The 18,317-nt window shown below is 44.9% G+C and overlaps 1 protein-coding gene across 4 annotated transcripts in view; it reads right to left on the bottom strand.

Moving 5' to 3' along the window:
- The window catches only part of LOC309527894 (uncharacterized protein), a gene marked incomplete at its 3' end in the record, with an annotated part of 212,564 nt that overhangs the window by 25,131 nt on the left and 169,116 nt on the right, over positions 1-18,317 (bottom strand). The window lies entirely within an intron of this gene.

Here is an 18,317-nt window from a genome sequence, read left to right on the forward strand (position 1 = left end):
TGTGGATGCTATCCTTTAGTGACTGTTTGCTGGCAGCATGATATTTTGTAAATTACATGTACGGTTTAGAAGTTCAGGGAATTTCACAGCAATCTGTGAGAGTTTTGTTGAGAGTGAGGGATTAACATTAAATACTTTCTGTGCATACACCCACAAAGCATCTGGCTTTGGGCTGAATGCTGATCACACACACAAAGTATCTTGTTTAACATTCTAAGCCGCAGAAGAACTTCAGAGGGAAGTGGCACTCGATTCAAAATAGAGCCAAGCATCATGAGCTGGACAAATTAATATATTGAACCAAGTAATTATGAACTTCATCACCATGACTTATTATAACTAAAAAGGGATTCAGAGCTTTAGATTCTGGACAGAGAAGCTCTCTCTTTAACCCTGCTTTCTTTTATTGTGTTCATTTTCTGAATGGTGCAGACAATAATGAGGCTGAAAATCTGTGGGTCAGTAAAAGAGCTATAGTAGGAGCTAATGGGAAGATCCACACAATTATAAATTAGGAAATTCCCGCCCCCATCTTCCTCGTAGATCCCCTCAGTGCAGTGTCTAGCACTCAGGTCTCCTCTGCTTTAGCTACCTGAATCTGAGGCTGCAAAAAGGCCAGCTTAAATGGCAAGACAGCCTGGATTCTCACCCAGAAAGCTAATAGCAAGGAAAGGGGTAAGCAGAAGAGGCCAAACTGATACATTAAGCAAAACGGTTTGCTAACACAAGGATAAATATGGTCTAGAACCCAGTGGGGAAGAGGCTAAGGGACTGGGTAGCTGCAGAAGGGAAAAGCTTGCCCCCTATCCACTTCTCCCTAAAATGAGCTCCACTTAATGCTGACTTTTAGGAAATTTTACCCAACATTTGTACTTGGCAGGCAGAGGCAACTCCAGGGTTAAGGGGGCTTCAGGCAAAGTGACTCTCCTTCCACAGTGAAGGTACCCAGGTTGCCTTGCACTACTATGGTGGCAATCATAGTAGTGATCCAGTCAGTGCTGGCCGAAGAGGCATTTTAACTGCACACACACAGCAAAAAAAATTGACATTTTTTGCCAAGCTACCCAATAAAGTTCCTTTCCCACACTTCCAGTTGCAACTTGCAAGTCAAAAGCATCTGTTTTTCCTTGTGCAAACAAGAGTCCCAAATTTGTTTTGAATATGTCAATTAGCTCTTGAGTTATCACAGCCAGACCATGCACACAAATACTAAATTAGTGATTTCTCTTTGGGGGGGGGGGGACTACAAACAAATTGTTAAGCTTATTCATCCTCCTCGGAATAACCTACAATTCAGCAAAAAAATCAATAGTTTAATTTTAGCATTTCATGTAGGCAGAACTGCATAACAAGCCCTTGAGAGATGCTATATTGGGGAAACTGAAAAATGTCAACGGGCGCTCAATGCCTGATGCCAGTTGGAGATCCCAGGGCAGCCATTGGCAGAGGGTGCTGCTGGGACCCAGACAGCTGCCCAAGGATGTAGCATGCCGGTATCAGGCCTGTAAAAAGGAGCTCATTGCTTTGAGGTTCTAAAGTTAGTCAGTTGAATAATTTCTGTTATGGGACGTGGGAATCACTAGCCTCTTGGGCTTGCTGATCAGAAGGTTGGCGGTTTGAATACCTGCAATGAGGTGAGTTCCTGCTGTTCTGTCCCAGCTCCTGCCAACCTAGCAGTTTGAAAGCACGCTAGTGCAAGTAGATAAATAGGTACCGCTGTGGCGAGAAGGTAAACAGTGTTTCCGTGCGCTCTGGTTTCTGTCACGGTGTTCCATTGCACCAGAAGCGGTTTAGTCATGCTGGCCACATGACCCGAAAGCTGTCTGTGGGCAAACGCCGGCTCCCTTGGCCAGTAAAGCGAGATAAGCACCACAACCCCATAGTCGCCTTTGACTGGACTTAACCGTCTAGGGGGTGCTTTACCTTTTAATTTCTGTTATCGGGAAGCCTGGGAGAGGGCTTTCTCAGTAGCAGTGCCCCATCTTTGGAGTGCTCTTCCATCCCAGAGACGGCTGGCACAAACTTCCTTACACTTTTGGTGCCAAGGGAAGGCACATATTCTCACCTAGGCTTCTGTTGCTTAGGTTGGTACTTGATCTACTGCTGACTCATTGTCTTACCTGCCCTGCTGCTGTTGTTTTATGTGTGCATATGATAGATTCATTTACTGTACTGGCCCTGGTGGTTTAGGGATATTTTTAAATACTGTAAATAACCAAAATAGCAGGCAATCCATTCACCTATGCTCTGTCTGCAGCGTCTTGCTCTCATTCTGACACCTCTTCACGGTGGATGTTGAATGGGCAAAGGCTTTACCCCATGGCCCATTTAAATCACAAAGCATGAATGAAGCAGTGACACAATCTGCAAATCAGGCTATATTTCCCCCTCAATGTGGGTTGCTTGTAAAATGTCTGATCCCCTGCAGGGCTCAGCATCAAAGTGTGTTGCGTCTTCTGATCTGGGCTCCCATAGTGGGTCTTTGAAAAAGCTATTGTATTTCCAGATGCCTTGCACCTGTGCTCCTCTAATATGGAACAACACAGAGAAGGTACTCCAGTGAGTGCATCTTTTAAGAGCACAAGGGGAGGCCAATTGAGAGCTCTGTTGCAGGATATGGGCCAGCCCGCCCATGTGGTTCAAGGACAAGCGGAGTTAGTTTCCTACATCCTTGAGGTGCAAGGACTTTGAGGCTGGCTGTGATATTTCAAAACTTGAGCATATACAGTCCACACCAATACTAGGAGACTGGCGGTGGGTGGATTTGGAATGGAAGGGCTGAAGGTCATCAATTGGGACATGCAAATAGCATCTGGCTGTTAACCAGAAGGTTGGTGGCTCGATCCCACCCTGGGAAGTCCTGAGCCAGGATTCCTGCATTGCAGGGGGTGGGACTAGATGACCCCTGGGGTACCAACTCTACAATTCTATGGCTCTAAGTACTGGGAGTTAGGACTCTGGAAGCAGAGAAAAAAAATCAGACATCAGAAGGCTGGTTTGCCACTTACAAAATCAAGAGCACGTCTCCCTATGTTCCATAGTTGAATTTGGATAGCCAAATAGGTCTGACTGCTTGACTTTTGCAACTATATAGATGGAGAAGTGGTAACACATGCACTATGTTAATGTATTACAAAACTTTGTATCTTCTCTTCACTAGACTTCATTCCTCTGGTTTCAAGTTCAAGAAACCACCATGATACATTTCTATATCATTACATTTCCAAGGTTCCCTAGCTGGGAACTACATACAGGTGAACCATTTCTGAATTCTTGGGGCTAAACTGAGAGATGTAACACACACACCCTCCCCACAGAGAGTGCTAACGGCAACTTTGAGGCTTTATATTGAGAAAAATAGTACAGAGAGCAAGAGTAGTAAGTCACCCTCTCCCAGAGCACCGCTTTCCTGATTTTCATATCCACCTCATGGGGCCACTAATTAGAAAAACTATGGTTCTTCTGCATTGTGCCTAGTTTGAGCTTCCACCTTTGCCACAAGCTGCTTTTAGCCAAGGTAACAGAGATGATGATGATGATGATGATAATTATTATAATAATTATAATTATAATTTTATTATTTATACCCTGCCCATCTGGCTGGGTTTCCCCAGCCACACTTACAAGCACAGGTAATAGTTCTGTGCAAAATCACTCTTCACATAGAAACTCCAGTTACCAAGTTATACAAGGTCAAGAAGCCAACGTCCCGCACCTAATTGACAGTGGCACCTCAGAACTGGAAGGAAGAGAAATTTGGGACCTGCCTTGAGGCCGCATTTCACATGCTCGAGTTTGCAATTGGTAACTGCTCCGTTCCTAGATCAGTATGATGCAGTTTTGTACAGTAGCCTGCAAAGAGGAATGATAACTAAATCCTCCACTTTAGGAAAAAGTGCTAAAGGGAGAAGCAGCTCAAGCCAACCATTAGCAGCGTTCCTGGAGTCCGTCAGCCTTTTTGCTCTGAAGCCAAATGGGCTAATGAATCATGTGAACTGCCGGAACAGTTAACAAAGGGACTCCGGGTCAATGGATTGTGCGAAGTGGTCCTTCATTGTTTGTCACTCTCTTCCCTGGGATTCTGAGACACTCGTCTGGGAATCTGGCGCCATTCCCTGCCTTCAGTTTCACCTTCACTGTATGCTCATCCTCTGCTCCCTCATGAAGCATTTCCATCACCACACAGAGCAAGGGGACGGCGTCAACCCTTCCCGGCAAGTATCTAACATTTGGGGGGAGGAGAACCCTAAAAGCACAAAACACAAGGGACCCAAGGGACCTTTGAAACAGGGTGAGATGTTTTATAAACCTTCCCCACCCACTCCATCCACTACAACAGTGTTCCCTATAGAATCTCAACATGGACTGTTTCATTCAAATAAAGCTGCAGTATTAAAAAAAAACAAAAACAAGAGAGAAAGTGTGTGTGTGTGTGTCATGGTGTGTTTCAATCTGTTCTGTTCAGAGCTGCGGTTTAATACCATGAAGCAAACCAATTAGAAGGTTGTAGGGGGACAGGGCACATGGGAGGCCTAGGAATATTGCTGGGAAACTGCTGCAATCCCCAAGGAAGCCACTGCAAACTCATGTGGGCTCCCGTTTCCCCCCAGTACTTTGCCTCTGCTCATAACATCCTTTGTGGATTATTAGCTCATCTATTACTATGTGGCTATGTCTCTGAACATCAGCCCTCATTCTCTTCTCTTGGCTAGAAGCCGCAGAGCTCGCTGCTGTTGCTAAGCACTAGGCAGTCTCTCCTTCCTCCCTCCATGCAAGACTTTCCCAAGAGGGACTGGACAAGAGCTTGGAAACGATTCCTCTTCCTACAGAACTGGCCGTGACTTTGAAAGCCATCTCCACCTGCCCTTCTCGCACTTCTCCTAGTCCTATAACCCATCGCCTTTCTCTAGATCAGAGGTAGGGAACCTTTCTCAGCCCAAGGGCCAGATTCCCTTCTGGGCAGACCTCTGAGGGCCACATGCCTGTGGTAGGAAGAGGCAAAAGCAGGTAGAGTAAAGAATGTGGGTCTTACTTTTGTACAATAGGCTAGTTTCTACACACAAATGACACACACCCCTCTATCCTCCATGCAGACAAATGAGGCATTATCACAGTTCTAAATGCATGCATTCCAAACTGCGTCTGCTGCAGTGCGTAGGTGTGTCACACAAATGCTCCCCGCACTCCTCCCAAGGCTGGAAAGGGGTTAGTTTAACCTCCAGATTGCTAGTAAAATCGAATTACTATGCTGCAAAATGGTGCATGTCTAAAAAGTGTGTCACCATCATGAAAAGTCTGGAAAGCTCTGTTCTAACCAGACGAAAACAATTGGGGTACAAAGCAGGCCCAGTGAGGGCATGACTTGGGGTGAGTTCTAAGGGCCAGAGGGCCGCGTGAGGGCCTTGTGCCTGAGATTCCCCGCTCCTGCTCTATACCCAAGGAAAGGAGAGCCTGCTTGGCACATGTCTCGACTGACAGAAGAGCCTTTACAGATGCCAGACTAGGCCCAAAATGACTCAGCAAGCCCCTGACTGAATGGGGTGGGTAGGAATAATTTTGGGGCCTGGTCCAGCCACTTGCTAGCTAAATGTTCTGATTTATTATGACACTACTGTTCAAATGCTGTTGTTGTTGTTTTAAGTTTGATTACTGACACTGAGCTTCCAGCCTAATGATGGTGTTATTTGCTTATTTATAGAAATATTTCTATGTTTCTATGTGCTTTTAGCGCCACCAAATGACTCACATAAAAGTGATTAAAACAACCATGAAAATGCTAATCAAACCAATAACCACAATTACTCAAGAAGAACAGTGCCCTGAAACAGTCAACTCTGAGTGTCAGGCAAGATGTGAAGTGTAACAAAAAAATGGCATGGTGCCTTCCACCTTTCCAAAGACTGGGAGGGCAGGAGCAAGGCAGTCTTCATAGAGGAGGAGGCTCCAGATCTCAGGTTCCCCAACCAAGGCCAATGTACACCTCAGCCCCTCTCAGATGTTAGTGGGATGAATCATTACTGCCACAACACAAAACTGCATGAATTAAATAATATAGCCCCCGGGGGGGGGCACTATGTGCACATCTCTTACAAAACTGCTTCCAGACACTAAAGGTTCTCGCACAAATTGAACAATGTGGGGCTTACTTCTGAGTAGACATGCATAGGATTATGCTGTTAAAGAGTCACCATAGCTACAGAAGCCTTCATGTACTTGTAGTTGCCTTTAATTCCAAGAAGCATTACAAGAGCCTTTGGAGAGCTTGATTTGTTACTACTACACAACGACAACTTACAGTTACTGTTTTTCTTATTGGAGGGAGCCAGGAAGATCCAGTCCCAACTGTTCCCGGTTCTCTCTGCTGTTCTTGTCTACAAATGGGAAGGGAAGAGCAAGGAGAAGCGGCTGCCATTAGGAAGAGCGAGGAAGGGACACAATGAGTTCCTGGGTCCCTTCAGGAAGAAGCAAGGCCAAGTCACTCAACCACCGAGCATGTGGGAGCTGCAAGAAAAGGTTGTCCTAGGCTAGTTCCAGTTTTGCCGTGGCCTGAGTTACCCATTCAGCATTGCAGTGATCAGCTTGTACTAAGTCACCATATTCTATTTATTCTTTACATTTTATCATCACCTGTCCCTAGGTGACAGGCAAATTAGTAGAACAAGCAAAATATAAATTTTGCTTGTTCTACTAATTCTGTTCAACCTATAAATAAAGGTTTGAACTGGCCCTTTATGCCACGTTCTGGATGCTGCATTTTTTTCAGTTCCTTCCTCCAAATGAACAGCAACACTGATCTGACTTTCTTCCTGCCAAACAGCATATTTAGTAATTTTCAGTCTCGCTGTAAAAATGTATCTACAAAGTGGGAAACAGTCACAGGAAAATTAAAACAATATATCAATAAAAACATAATTTTAAAAAATCCTATCCTATATAATCCCATTATTATTAGAAAGGAAAGAAATCATGTTTGCTCTGTCTTGTTTAACAATAGCAATCTCATTCTTTGAGCGTTGATCCGTGTGCCAGCATCTATGAACAGAAGGGAAGCATCAGCAGACTAGGGGGAATTCCAAGGTTAGCAGGAGTGATATATATTTAAAGCAAAAAACAAAGATGAACCAGAATGAAAACTGAGCCTGCTTACTGGGCCCAGAATTCTGATTGACAGTTGTGGGAAGAGGTGGCAAACCAGAAGGAAGGGGGTGGAATGGCGTATACTGTAGGATGGAAATCATGGTTAGCTGGCTGGAAACCTAAATAGGTCCACTTCACACTGCAACCCAAAGGGAGGGATTAGGCCATTTCTTTTTGCAGGACACTCCATTGTTTCAGGGCTACCACAGAAAAGTCCCTGTCACACCAACCCGCAGCACTTCTGGCCCAGCAGAAAGAACAGGGCAAACAAAGAACAGGATCTTTGTAGAAAATCTTAAGGGATGGGCAGCGTTGAGACAATTCTTTGCAAATATGAGATGATATTATCAGATTAGAAACTGCTACACTGCCACAATGCAATTGTCAGCAAGTCAAGTAATGGCTAGCAAATGCCCATGTGAAAAGGTCCCTTTGGTTTTCCAAAACTCCAAGCTCTCCTTAGAATCTTCTGAGCTCAATTTAAAAGAAAGTGTGGTGAGGAAAAATCAATCTCTGAAAATAAAACCAACCTAGATTTCAAACACTCTGACCCTTTTTGCTTAACAAGCCCAAGAGAGGAAAACTAAGTGACTTGGAGACATGGGGAAGATTTATGAGGTGTGAGATAGCACTGGGATTTGTAGAGTCAGAATAAAGTGACCTAAAAAAAAACCCCTGCAAAGATTTATACGTGTGGCATGTGGATTCAGCCCCTTATGAGCAGAAGAGGACTAATGGGTCTTGGCTGTTTCTGCTCCCAAACCTCAGTGCCCCACATGTTGAAACAAGGAGGAGCTGGCATGTCAGGCTCACTGAGATATCGCCTCCTGATAAGGCTTGGAGTGCAGCAGTAAATGTTATGTTATTATGTACATGCTAGGGATGTAGATGCCTCTGCTAAACTATGCCTCCCTTCACCAGTTACGCTCACACTTACACACTCTTTCTCACACAGAAGAATGCTCATACTCCGGTAGTTTATCAAGAGGTATGAAAGACATGTGGTTGCTCCTTATGGGGATTCTGCTGTGAATATGTTGCATGTCTCCGTTTGGATAAGCCATCTTTGACTGGCCTGAGAAGAGACACAGGGGATGCCTACAGCCTTTCTGGCTGACAAACCCCATGCATCTTTCACACTTGCTCTTATGCATGAGGTCCTTATGCAGCAGAGGAAAGGAACTTTCTTGTAGGAGGAAGCCATACTGTTCTCGCTTAAAATGAGGGAAGATGTAGACTTCGATACTGGAGGAGTGAAGTGCAATGCCTTCAAGGAACTCAATTTATTAAGAGGAGACGAAGAGGCAACTCCAGAAAATCGATGCCTACCTAGTGTTTGCCTTGTGGTTATTGTTAGAAGCCCAGATGAATGCATCCATCCTGGAGCACCAAGCATCCACAAAATATTTGTAAATACTCTAAAAATGATGCAGAAAGGCAGTTGTGCTGTTCACTGCAAGTGATATCACACACATAGAACACCCGAAGCTTCTTAATAACAAATCAGACAACTGATCAATCTAGCTCAGTGTTGTCTACATGGACCGGCAGAGGCTCTCCAGGTTTCTCCAGATACTGTGCTTAGCTTCAGCATTCCAAAGCAATTTAATTATTATGTGTGTTTGCTACACTGTGAGAACGTAGCACAAAAAGTGACTAAAAATACTGCAAACATAAAAAATAAAAAATCAGGAGCATTGTAGGCAATTAACACGGTGGGCAGAAGAACACAGCCACCGCATGCAGATGGTGACGCTGCTGCCTGCAGCCAAAAGTTAAGTCTGCCAGGAGGCACCACCAGAGAACACTCTGCTATCTAATCTAGAACTGGCCCTGGTGGGATCCATGAGATTCCCCTCTAAATCCCCTCATGTTCTTCTGCCTTCCAGATCCTGCAACGCCCCAGGCGCTCTCTCCAATGTGCTCCAGCCCAGTTCCCTTTTAACAGCAGTCAAAGTAGCCATCAGTAAGCATCCAAAGCCTATAGGGAAACATAGAGTCATCCATCATCCTATAAAGGGAAAGGCGGACTGGTGCAGTTTATATACATGGTGAGAGGTGGCCAGAGGCCTAATGAGGCATGAAATGGGAAATGCTGCTTTAGAGTTTGTCTGACAAGCTTTGATCAAGAATCCTGGATCTCCAGAGAAATTGTAGGGTAGCTTTCACCAAGCCCGCACCCTGCATCTGGAGGACATCAGCTCAGCAAAGCCTGCTGAGGAGACCACAGCCATTATTTTTGTGGAGCACACAAGAGGGATAGATTCCCCTCTCCTTGTTCTAATAGCCCTTGAGAAATTTCACTCATGCAACTGAGTTAATAGGCTCATTTCTATTTCCTATTTCCTATTTCTATTTCCAGTAGGGAATTGCAAAGAGGGGCGGGGAGAGAAACCATTTTATTGCTCCATTAGTTTTCATTTTCTTTTCATTATTTATTCATTAAAATGGCAATTCTTTTGTGTTACATTTGTATTTGTTGTGTTGTTGTTGCCTTACTTTCTTTGGCTCTTTATTGCTGTTGCCAAAGTGATTTTGGTAGCTGCACCTGGCAGCCACCATTATATTTTCCCAGAATCCCCTCCAACTACACAATATGGATGGCAGGGCTACTCAACATGGTGCCCTTAGATGAACATAACAGAAGAAGAGCCTGATGGCTCAGGCCAAAGGCCCGTCTAGTCCAGCATCCTGTTCTCACAGGGGCTGACCAGATGCCGGAGGGAAACCTTCAAGCAGGAGTCGAGCACAAGAGCACTTTGTCCTCCTGTGATTTCCAGCAACTGGTATTCAGAAGCATTACTGGCACCAACCATACAAGTAGAGCATAGCAACTGATAGACTTCTCCACAAATTTGTCAAATAGTCTTCTAAAGCCATCCACATTAGTGGCCATTACTGTCAGCTGCTCTGACTTCTGGAGGAGACAGGAGAATGGCTCTGCTCCCCTTGAAATCCAAGACTGATCTTGACAGAGAAAAACAAGTTTTTTCATACAATCATGCATCTCCTCCATAGTGAGATGTGCAAGTTTCAAAAACGTGCAGTTCGCACTTCATGAAAAGAGGAGCCATGAACAGCTCACACATGTTCCATCACTACAAATTCATAATATCAAAAACCACTCCATGGAGAATGTGCTCTGATGAGTGAATCTCACAAAATAGATATTGCAAGCAAGGCATCTGATGTGTAAACCAGCCCTATCCGAGAGTATTCCACATGCACAGCTTTCATTGTTTTCCAGAGTAGCATCCTCAGATTCTCCACAAGGAGGACGGCAGCACCATTTCCCCATAGCACCATGACTGGGCAGAGTTGTTAAAAAGTGCCAGGCCTCAGGGAACCGAAGACGCACTTGACTGGGAGAGAAAAGCCAACCAAATGAAGGAGGGCACACAAAGGGTGACCAAGATGGCAACGCACCACAGACGCTTGCCTTGGGGAGATCAATAAAAGGAGGTCTCTGCGGCAAATGCTCATCGATGGCATTTTTAACTCAAAAGCTAAAACAACAGAAAACTGGGGGAAATGAGGTTTCTCTCTTGAAACTTGGCACACAACAACCACCTCAGCAGCTCAGAGCATGCCTTGTCTGAGATATATATATACACAAAATAAACTGAATGCAAAGACTGATGCAGCACCTGAGAAGAGGGGGAGGGGGGCCTGAAACAGCCCCACCACAGTTCAAGGAGGGTATCAACACAACAACAAACTGGAATGTGTCCAAAGCAGGGCAGTAAAGTTGATGAGGGGCCCAGAGACCGAGTCCTATAAGGAAGGTTGAAAACGTTGGGTATGTTGAGACTGGAGACTGAGACAATGAAGAAGTCCCTGCAAACGTCTGAAGGGCTGTCACATATGTGATGAAGAACACTTGTTTTCTTTCACTAGGGAACCCAGAGGGTAGGCTCCTGCTAATGGGTTATCATTGTCAATTTATTTATACAGTGGTACCTCGGGTTACACACGCTTCAGGTTACAGATGCTTCAGGTTACAGACTCCACTAACCCAGAAATAGTACCTCGGGTTAAGAACTTTGCTTCAGGATGAGAACAGAAATCGTGCTCCAGCGGCACAGCGGCAGGAGGAGGCCCCATTAGCTAAAGTGGTGCTTCAGGTTAAGAACAGTTTCAGGTTAAGAACAGACCTCTGGAACGAATTAAGTACTTAACCCAAGGTACCACTGTACATTGGATTTTCTACAAGGAAAGCTGTGCTCAAAGTAGCTCACACAAAAATCAAAGAATAACTACAGTAATACAATAACAATACCTAATAAGACATACAAAATCTGTGCAGAGTAACACTAGAAAACCAACAATCAACAGTTCCTTTAACACAGATAAACTTTTGAGTAAACATACAGCTTACCAATAGGCCAAGTCAAAGTATGCATTAAGCAACTCCCTCATGAAGGGCTGGAGGATGGACAAGGTAGGTGGAAAAAGCCACCCCCTGCTGGCCTACACAATTGTCAAGGGAAAGGGTTTAAGATTTAATATGAGGAAACACTTGGTGGTGGTACAAGTTGTTTGACAGGCTGCCTTGAAATGTGGTGGTTCCTCCTTTGTCAGAGGTTTTTATGGGAGGCTGGATGGCTGCCAACCAGGGATGCTGTATCAGTGGGTTTTCTGAATAAGCCAAGGGTTGGGAATGTTTAGAGAGGCATAGCTAATGTGGAGCCCTCCAAATCTTGTGGACTACAACTCCCATTATCCCCAATGACTGTGCTGTCTGGAGCTGATGGGAATTGTAGTCCAAACATCTGGAGAGCTATCAACCCCTGGCAAACAGCACTGCTCCTAACAGATTCCAAGCCTCTGCTTTTGGTGGGTGGACATACCATGTTCGGTTTGCAGTGCTGCAAAAGGGCAAGTTTACATTTCAGGAAAACTTGCTGGTGTTGTAGGAATGGTTGGTATGATGGGACTTGCAAACTAGCAACAACTGAAAGGGAAAAGGTTCTCCCCTGTACAGCCCTAGACCCAGTCCCCTTCCAACACCACCTCCTCATGTTCTTAAACACAAAGCAAATAGTCATTCTTTGCCTGCTATGTTGTCAGCCTGACAAAGTGTAAAATCTCCTTCCTGGGTCTAGGAATTCAGTTTAAGACAGCTATAATGTTACCACTATATAACTACCAACAGTTCTCCAGCTCTAATGCAAGAATACTTTTCCCTTTGTGCCACATCAACATAGCCCTGTGCCTTCAAGTTGGACTCTTAATGTGCTGATCCCATTTTAATTGAGCACTCAACCTCTGTGATTTGCTGCTTCTTCCACGCCACCTCCTGGATGAGTCCCTTTCGCCCAATCGTGTTTGGCATACAGGTGCAGCCTGTTGCTCCCTTGCCAGCTCCAGAAAAGATCTCTGCCAGAACGGGCTTGGCTTCCTACCTTACAAAGATCGATTAGCCCACATCAGCTAGTAGCAGCCTGTGAGTGTTTTTGTGCTCCGTAGATGGATGCCAATTACAATCACAGCAAGAATTCCACATGTCTCAGGCACTCGCTGACATTTCCCAAGGAAGAAGCTTGGAATGTCTCACAGTGTCACCATTAATATTTATGCTACATCTGTGGCTCAACATCTGATCTTGGCAAGTGAGGCAGTGAAGGAGCAAAAAAAAACCCCAAAACAAGGCAAGAACTGCTTGGCAATAAATATACTCCTGCACCACAACAGAACCTTGTTTCACACACCTCACATATGAATTCCTGTCTTAAGATAATCAGCAAAACATCATGGCTAAGAGAATAAGACATGAATTAGAAAGACTCTGGCTTAAATCACAAACCCTTTGGGTTAGCCAGGGGAAAGCCTTGATCTCTAAGCAATTTGGAGAGGTTATTTTGGAGCGACTCATACTCCCTCTTTGTTTTAACCACCTCGAACAATTTGACATCATCAGCAAACCTGGCTACCCTATTAATCACCCCTAACCTGCCAACATATTAATATAGTCATTTTCCAAAATATTCCAACACCCTGATTACTACAACGGTCCAAAAGGGAGGACATTTGTAATTCTCGCTCGGAATTAAGGTCACACCCCCCATACATTTAAAGCACTATGACGTTGCTTTAAACAGTCATTGCTTCCAACAAAGACTCCTGGGAATTGTAATGTGTTAAGGAGGCTGCTGCCATGTTTGGCTCCACCCCTGGCTCCCCCAATGTCCTGACATCACAGATATGACATCCGCACCCCCATTCTCCTTCGGAAGCTAGCACCTCTGCATGCATCCCTCAGCCATGTGGACTGTGCATCAAAGAGCACCCAAAGACTACCTCATAATAATGACCAGCATTCCTGTGCCAAGCAGCCTGAGCTACAGGCTGGGGGCAGGGGGGGGGGGGTGTTCAGCTACAGAAGCTGTATCTATTGGGCACAAAGTCTTTAAGATGCAGATAAGTTTGCCTGGCTCATTGATTTCTGCAGCTTTCTTGACACACTATCCTTTTTAGTAAAAGTGCCTTGATGCTCTTGATCAGAGTCAAAACAAAGCAGGAAGTTGGAATTCACCCTCCCTTACACACAGGGACGCGGACTTAGAAAAAATATTGGGGGGGGCCCGGGAAAGCTCATGAATAATAAATAAGCTCATGAATATGCAAATAAAGTGGCTCCGGCCCTAAATAGGGCAAGCCACGCCCCCCAGCCAGCCGATTGGCTGGCTGGGAGGTGTGGCCAGTCGGGATTCCCCTGTTCTCGCGGGATTTCCGGCAGTGCCTTGGCAGTGGCGGTGGTGCTGCGAAGCAGCGAGGCAGGAGCCCCCGCCATTAGGGCGCGCGGCTGGCTGGCTGGCTGGCGAAGGAGCAGGTGGGGAGGAGGCGGGGGACGGCGGCGGCGCTCTGCTGGAAGGGCGCCCGAGATTATTGGGGGGGCTGAGCCCCCCCAAAAAAATTTTTGAGGGGGCTCGAGCCCCCTCAAGCCCCATGGAGTCGGCGCCTATGCTTACACATATCATTGTTATTAGTGTCCTATGAGTCTCCCACAGAACCCCTGCACTTACCTGCTTGCATGGACGTTTTCCATACAAAGCACTGCCAGCATGTACATTGCTCTTAATGGCACTTTCCACGGTTGTCCCTCAGGGCTGGCTCAGGAAATTTTCCTGTCTGAGGCAAAGGACAAGGTGGCACCTCTCCACTTCACATACAGAAATCCACCAGACTGGCACCTCAGGGTCACAGCCACAACATATAGTTAAAGCACTCTTATACCACTTTAACAGCAGTGGCAATTGCTAAAGGTGCTGGGAAATGCAGCACTGAGGTTTCTTTTAACAATTCTCAGCAATGAACTACAGTTCCCAGGACGCCTTGGAGTAAGTCATGACTGTTGGTCTATGAGTTCTTTAAATGCATAGTGTGGATGTGACCCAACAGTGGAGATGAGGCAATGTCCTCCACGATGTCTGAAGGCAAGAGGCTAGCGGAGGAAAACAGGTGGGCCATCCGGCGTAGACAGCTCCATCCTCCATCACCTCACTGACGCTTCCCTAACCTCTGCCACCTGAGGCAGCTGCCTCACTCTGCCTAAGGATAGGGCCGTCCCTGCTGTCCTTCTGGAATCAGCTTTTCCTCGGTTCTCATCCCAATTCTAACCGTGTCGTTCTTCTAGTCCGGCCAATGTCCTACATGTTCAAACAACTTTTTCTCAGAAGTCTCCAATTTCAGGAATCAAGCTGGCTGAATCTCTCTCTCTTCTCTTTCCCCTTGCAGGAGCTGACAGCATAGTTATAAAAATGAAAGATTCTTAAAATAACATGCAGCATTGAGCAACTTCATTGGCCACCACCCCTCCCTCTCAATGCTTCTTGCAGCCTGCACCAGCCTCGTCAGCCTTCCTCAGGACTGTCTTCATGATTTATGGTGTTAATAACCCAGCCTGAATCTAGCCAGACCCCTGGGGCTCATAACCAGCCGCTCACATCGTGTAGCACACGCCAGTTTGGTACAAGTGGAGCTCTGCTGCAGGACAGGTCCCTATCCCCACCTTGTTCCCCACAAGGAGGCTGTCTCAAGAGACATTTTGGGAGATGCTTTACATCTTAATAGTCCTGATATGTGGATCTTTGGTGGCACATGAGTGAAGGATGGTATATTTGTGGAGAGATCCAATCACTTCTTGGCTACATTCAGAGATGGATACACTTTCAATTCAGAAGTTGAATAGCACTAATACTCTCCAATGTTCTTCCCTTCAGTTCACTAAAGATATGAAGAAAGTATAATTTTGCCTCACTATCAAGTGCAGGTAACTTGTTTTGCTAGTGGGAATGTAATGGGAACAGCAGTTTAAGGAATGAATTCAACACAAGCAGCACTCTCCTTCCTACTTGACCAAACATGTTAGTTCTGTGCAAGAGAATAGTCAAAATGTTAGGCATTCATTTGTCCAGTTGTGTATACTTGACAGTAGCAAATTGGAATGCCAGATAAATATAAGGCACAGTATTAGTCACCTGACCTCCCCTTAATTGATTATACTAAAGCATTGGTTTGGTTAGGAGATGCAACTTGTATAAGCTCCAAAAAGTATTGCCACTCCCAATATGGCAATATGCTTAGTACTGCACCAAATTTGTGAATTCATGGTCTAGTGAGTTGTGTCCTTGTCCTGTTGACATATTCTTCCTTCAAAACCTGCATTAAGAAAACAATACAGTGGTGCCCCGCAAGACGAATGCCTCGCAAGACGGAAAACCCGCTAGACGAAAGGGTTTTCCGTTTTTCGATGCGCTTCGCAAGACGGATTTCCCTATGGGCTTGCTTTGCAAGACGAAAACGTCTTGTGAGTCTTGCGAGTCTTGCGATTTTTTTCGCTTTCCCCCCTTTTTCTAAGCCGCTAAGCCGCTAAGCCTTTAATAGCCGCTAAACCACTAATAGCGCTAATCCACTAAGCCGCTAATAGGGTTGCTTCGCAAGACGAAAAAACCGCTAGACAAAGAGACTCGCGGAACGGATTATTTTCGTCTTGCGAGGCACCACTGTAAAGTAATTCTACAACATCCTATAATAATCATTGACAGAGCTGGTACTAAGGTTGTAAATTTTGCATCCACAGTGACTGTCAACTTGAGGAAGAACTAAACACTCATATCAGGAATGTCCTGAGGTACGAAAGTAGTTATCAGGACAAAGATACTGATCTACCAAGCCTCCCTTCTTGGCACCTGACTACATAGCACCTTACTACATAGCACATGTCCTGAAAGACCTACGTTGGCTCCCAGTACGTTTCCGAGCACAATTCAAAGTGTTGGTGCTGACCTTTAAAGCCCTAAGTGGCCTTGGCCCATTATACATGAAGGAGCATCTCCACCCCCATCATACAGCCTGGACACTGAGGTCCATCGCCAAGGGCCTTCTGACGGTTCTCTCACTTCAAGAAGTGAGGTTACAGGGAACCAGGCAGAGGGCCTTCTTGGTAGTGGCGCCCTCCCATCAGATGTCAAGGAAATAAACAACTATCTGACTTTTAGAAGGCATCTGAAGGCAGCCCTGTTTAGGGAAATTTTTAATATTTGATTTTATTGCTTTATTATTGTTATTGGTGTTCTGTTGGGAGCTGCCAAGAGTGGCTGGGGAAGATGAGCAAAGTATAAATAATTATTATTATTATTATTATTATTATTATTATTATTATTATTATTGCAGCAGCTGACTTGGATCACTCTAGTTGCTTCCATCTCCATTGTTTGCATTGACACTTCTGAACAAGAGATGGTGCCTATAGGCTACTACAGCAAGCCGTCTTTATCTTCTCAGAGAATGTTGGGTTGACATGGGCATGTGCACAGCATGGAAGATGACCACATACCAACAGACATAATCTATGGCAAGATAGGCAAATGGTTCAAGATGCAGAGATCAGTCAGTACTTCCATAAAATGATGGTACATGAACCAAGAGACTCTGAGATGAATTCCATCTAGTACAGAAGCAGATGATCATTCACTATTTATTCACAAAGGGATACAGATATTATTTGATTTATTAGATTTTTATATATACTTGAAAAGTTTCAAAGCTATTTACGGTGTATGTACGCTATGGAGAGATGGGTTGGGAGGTCTGTATAGAAACAATGTATGATGGAAAATGTGTGATGTATTAATAGCAACTGGAAAATGCTTAAATAAAAATAAAATATAATAAAATATAATAAAACCATATTAAACAATATGCAATATCAATACAATAACGAAAAGACACACTAAATCACAGATTAAGAACACTGTGGTACCTGTACTAGGTCAAACTGATCTTATGACAATGAACAATTGCCAGCCAATGACAGTGTCAGCCCCCTCTTTCTCCCACAGCACATTGGTGTACATAAAAACCTATAATGAGTCAACCCTCATAGAATTAGGGTTGTAAGAAGGCACCATCACCACCTCTTCTCTGTCCCCTGTTGAGGGTTTAATGTGCATGAGACTTGCTTGCCAGAGTTCATCATCACTATTGGGGAAACCAGTTTTTATTATCATCCTCCATATTATCCAGGAATAACCAATATGGTATCCTTCTGATTTTTTGGACTCCAGGCAAAATGCTAGGTGCCCCTATGCTATGCTCTTGGTGATTTGGTGAGAGAACAGTCTGCACTAATAGCTTTTCATATATACTTATAGACTTGCACATTTACAGAGGGGGCATATATCTCCACAGCAAAGTACATTGTTATGCCACAAAGAAGGTCCTGCAAGCCCCATAAAAGGATATCAGGAAGAAGGGCTGGGGGAAAACCTCAGCTTAACTTCTTGGAAAGCTAATGCCAGTCAGAGGGAAAGGCCTTGGGACTGGAAGGGCCTTTTTCTGATTCAGCTTAACATGCTTATACCTAAATCAAGGGTGGGGAAACTGTGATCTTCCAGATGCTGTTGAATTCCAACTCCCATAAGCTCCAGTCAACATGGCCAAAAACCAGGGATTCTGGGAGCTGTAGTTCAACTATATTTGGAAGGTATCACATTGGTTAAACATGATCGAAGCTATATATGAAGCCCCAGACACCCACTCTTGGCCTCACTGCAGATGCCATCATCAAGTTTCCTGTTTGTCTAGTCTATCTCAGTTCCCCAAAATAATCCTGCCCAAGTGAATCCCTGTCAAGGTCACAGACATGTATTCTAGCAGCTCCTACTAGTCCATGTAAT

The sequence above is a fragment of the Podarcis vaucheri genome, assembly GCF_965113315.1.
Source record: "Podarcis vaucheri genome assembly, chromosome: 3".
Taxonomy (NCBI): Eukaryota; Metazoa; Chordata; class Lepidosauria; order Squamata; family Lacertidae; genus Podarcis; species Podarcis vaucheri.